General features: G+C 39.1%; 1 pseudogene; it reads left to right on the forward strand.

Annotated features, from left to right (window-relative positions):
- Positions 1 to 3,332: 3,332 nt before the first annotated feature.
- On the forward strand, positions 3,333 to 3,799 carry LOC122725586 (annotated as a pseudogene).
- The last annotated feature ends 1,062 nt before the right edge of the window (positions 3,800 to 4,861 follow it).

The raw sequence follows: 4,861 nt of genomic DNA on the forward strand, positions 1-4,861 counted from the left end.
AATGGCAAACTACCCCAGTATCTTTGCCAAGAATATCCCAAATGGTCAGGAAGAGTCAGACCTGACTAAAATGACCCAACAACATCAACAAGAGATATAATCATGGGAAAGCAGACCTGTTGTGGATTCTGTTCAGTCAAAATGTACTTGTAGGTCACTGGACACACCTGTCAAAATAACCTTCCTAAAACATGTCTTATCATGTCACTCTTTGGCTCAAGAAGCTTCTCTAGTGATTACTTCTACCATTAAACATAAACTCCATTGTTTGGTATTTAAAGTCTTTCTCAAATTCGATCCATCCTACCTTTCCACAGTTATTGCATATTACTCTAGTTTACATGTACTGCATTATACCCAAAGGTCTACTTGTTTTTCCCTATAAACAAAATTCTGTTTCCCATCTCTGTACATTTTTACAGAGTACAAAGGTCTCATCTCTGCCTCTTAAAATCCTTAGTTACTTTAAGGCCTGGCTCATGAGCCCCTCCTATCAGAGAAGCCTTTTATGTTCTCTGGCTTGTTAGTGCTCCCCAAGTTATCGTGTATACATTTATCTGTTGATGTATTCTATGCTTCCAATTAGAATTTTAAGTTCTTTGAGAAGAGGGACTATGTCTTCAGTTTGTCTTTGTTTCTCCAGTAATCAACCCAATACCTCTTATAGAGGAGTGTAAGACATGTCAAGTTGTCTTGGATAAAAATGGGGAAAAAAAATTTAATTCAACTATCCCACCCACAAATTAAAGGAAATTGTCAGTGCTTCTTTATCTGTACCATATTACCTTTTACTATGCTTAACTCATAAAAATTAGGAATAACATTCACTGCACTTATATTTCGATATGATTAACATAAGAAAACATCTACTGTACTTATGTTGGAAAAAAAGTGGAGAGAAATCAGTAAAGTAAAAAAGTATTTATTGAATGCCTACTAAACACTAGACACTATAATAAGCACTTGGAACTCAAAGGAAAAAAAAATAAAACTATCTCTGACTTCGAGAAATTTATATTGGGGCAGCTAGGTGGCGCAGTGCATAGAGCACCAGCCCTGGAGTCAGGAGGGCCTGAGTTCAGATCTGGCCTCAGACACTTGACACTTACTAGCTGTGTGACCCTGGGCACACTTAACCCCAATTGCCTCACCAAAAAAACCCCCAAAAACCAAAACAAACTTACATTGGGGAAAACAACATGTATATACTACATATAAGATCTATTCAGGGCAGCTAGCTGTGTGACCCTGGGCAAGTCACTTAACTCTCATTGCCCTGCCCCCCCAAAAAAAGATCTATTCATAAGTGCATGTGCATGCGCGCGCACGCGCACGCGCACATACACACACACACACATATACGCATGCATTTTTGTGGCCTGAATTCCATTTTGACTTATTGCATTAGTTTTGGATCATTAGACCTATCACAGAAAGGGACTTTAATTGTTATTACCCTCTCCCAACAATTTTTCACATGAGCAAACTGAACCCCAAAGGAATTAATTGACAAGGTCACACAGGTAGTAAATAGCAGAGGCCAGATTCAAACTTAAATCCTCTGACTCTAACTCTAGGATTCCTTTCTTCTACAAAGAATAGATTAATTACCCAGATGATAAGTCTCTTAACTCGCTGTACTACTTTTGTTGTTCAATCGTTCAGTCATATCTGACTCTTTGTGACCCATTTGGGGTTTTCATGGAAGACATACTGAAGTAGCTTTGCAATTTCTTTCTACAGCTCATTTTACAGATGAGGAAACTGAGTTAAGTGACCTGCCCAGAGCTACACAGCTAATAAATGTCTGAGGCCAGATTTGAACTCAGGAAGATGAGTCTTTCTAAGTCCAGGCCTGGTACTATATCCACTGCACCACCTAGCTTCCCCTCTGTGATACATCACAGCTAATATTATCTATGTATGAAGAGCATGCCTATTTTTTATATGACTGGAAATCAAATAATCGGTGCTAGTATTTAGTGGAGAAGGTAGGTGACACAGTGGATAGAGTATTGGGTTTGTAATCAGGAAGACTCTGAATTCAAATCCCACCTGAGATGCTTATTAGTTGTACAACTCTGGGCAAATAATTTTAACCTCTTTATATCTGCGTTTGCTAATCTGTAAAAAGAGGCTGTTGGACTTAATTACCTCTAAGGTACCTTGTAGCTTTAAATCTGATTTGATTAAAAACCTAATAACTTGGAGTTTTCTGAAGTCCATCTCCCATTGTTGATGTCTCTCCCCTTTATTTTGGCGGTGTCCATAGAAATCAGGAATAGCCTCTGGAATAAGACAACAGAATGTGATTCCAACATATAGTACATTCTATTTGAGAGAGAAAAGTACAACTTAAAACTCTCTGATGAATCCCCATTGATTTTTTTGGGGGGAGGCAATTGGGGTTAAATGACTTGCTTAGGGTCACACACCTAGTAAATGTAAAGTGTCTGAGGCCAAATTTGAACTCAGGTCCTCCTGAATCCAGGGCTAGTTCTCTATCCACTGCACCACCTAGCTGCTCCAAATCCCCATTGGTTTTGAGGCTATCATGAGTTGCCATTTTTTGGTGACAATATAGAAAATGTGTGTACAAAATGTTACATATTTCACAAGATAAACTCATTGGATCCCAGGATCAGAAGGAATCTTATAGTTTATTTAGTCCAATTCCTCCCTGAAACAAGAATCCTCTCTTGAAAATCCCCGAGGTAAACAAGTGATGGTGGCAGTGCTATCTAGAGTGTGTGGTTAATGGAAAGAGAACTGAACTTGGAGTTGGAAGATCTGGGTTAAAATGGAAAGCAAAAACCAAATGGTGAAAAAACAAACAAAAAAACCCCCCAACCAACCAAATGGTGTCTACCATGAAATGGTATTATACCCTTCAAACTCTTAGGGATAACTTGAGGATCAGGTTATTTGAGGCCCCTTTCTCATTGAAGTCCTCTTTGAAGTTAATGCATACATTGCCTTGATATGGAAGAAAATGCAGGCATTATGATACCTAAGTTCTAGTATTCTAGATCTAGTTTTCTAGATACAGCAATTAATTGTTAACTTGAATGAGTCATTCACCTCTCTAAGCCAAAGTTTCTTCCTCTATAAAATAAAGGCATTGGACTAGATGACAACTAAGATCCTTTCCAGCTTTTACATTCTATGAGTCAATCAATCAGCTTCCCTGATAATTTTTTAAAAATCACTTTAAAAGCAGAGTTCTGTTGTGCATGCTTTGTGCTCTGTGGTGGAGTCTCCTTGTTTCCCATCTGCTGCCTCTGATCATCCATTTTACCTTTCCTCTCTTCTCAGGTGGACCCAGTGTCACAATGCAGATTTTCATGAAGACCCTGATGGGGAAGACCATCACCCTTGAGGTTGAACCATCTGATACTATTGACAATATCAAAGCGAAGACACAAAATAAGGAAGGTATTCCCACTGATCGACAATGATTTTTGCCAACAAGCAACTGGAAGATGGACAGACTTTGCCTGACTACAACATTCAGAAGGAGTCTATGCTTCATCTTGTTCTGAGACTTAGGGGTGGTGCCAATAAGAGAAAGAAGAAGTCTTACACCACACCCAAAAAGAATAAGCACAAGAGAAAGAAGGTTAAACTTGCTGTTCTGAAGTACTATAAGGTTTATGGGAATGGCAAGATCAGCCACCTTCAAAGAGAGTGCCCTTCTGATGAATGTGTTGCTGGAGTCTTTATGGCTAGCCATTTTGACAGACATTATTGTGGCAAGTGTTGTCTAACCTATTGCTTCAACAAGCCAGAAGACAAGTAAATGTATATGTATTAATAAAAAGAATTAACTAAAAAAAAAGCAGAGTTCCTTGAGGAGGAAAAAAAAAGGAATACTTTACAAAAATTCAGAAATAAAACAAAATTTCCAATTCATCTGGGTCTCTTCCTGGACTACATTAAAATTTCAAGACAGATGTCTACAATCTGCAAACAAAACTAGCATTCTCACTTAGCAAATAGGCCTTTGACTGCAATGATGTAAACTTTTTAATCCCTCAGATGCCATAAATTAACCCTGAGCTGGGTTGGGCTGATGGGGGATTTGGGTGGTTGCAAAACAGACCTCCAAGAAGCACCCAGAGCAGCCGGGCGATGGTAATCTATTCTGGGGCTTCCTTCCTCTAAGACCCGGCTTGAGTTTTTAGGAGGCCAGTGATTCATGGGAATGACAAACTAGGTCATTCCCACCCCAATCTCCTGAGATGGGGGTTCATTTCTCACATATTCTAACTGTTCTACCCTCCCTTGTGAACCATATCTTTAGCCTTTCCTATTTAAAGATCAAACTTCTCCATTCAGTATCAGCAAAAGGAGGTTTCTAGTTCATAGAATCATAGATTCTAGAGCTGGGGGGAAAAATCTTATTGACCATCTCATCCAATTCTCTCGCTATAAGGATGAGGGAAATGAGGGCTTGAGAGGGGAAATGCTGCAGGTCCTACAGGTAGAAAGTAGCAGAGCCAAGCGTTTTAACTCTAAACTGCAGTCACTTTTCTGTGGTATCCTGCTGCCTCCCTAGGAGGCCACTAGATGTTGCAGTGGATAAATTTGGAGTCAGGAAGACTTGAGTGCATTAGCTGTGTGACCCTGGGCAAGTCACTTAACCTCCCAGTTTCCTCACCTGTAAAATTGGGGTTATAATAGCACCTACTACCCAGGGTTGTTGTGAGATAATATCTGTAAAACACTTAGCAAGTGGTAGGTGCTTAATAAATTTTTAAGTCTAGATCTAAAACTCCCTTATATTGGTCTTTACCTATTATAGGAATTTTAAAAAACAGCAACTAACAACAAGAAGAGAAAAGATAGCCTCATATATATA

The sequence above is a fragment of the Dromiciops gliroides genome, chromosome 4 (genome assembly GCF_019393635.1).
Source record: "Dromiciops gliroides isolate mDroGli1 chromosome 4, mDroGli1.pri, whole genome shotgun sequence".
Classification (NCBI taxonomy): domain Eukaryota; kingdom Metazoa; phylum Chordata; class Mammalia; order Microbiotheria; family Microbiotheriidae; genus Dromiciops; species Dromiciops gliroides.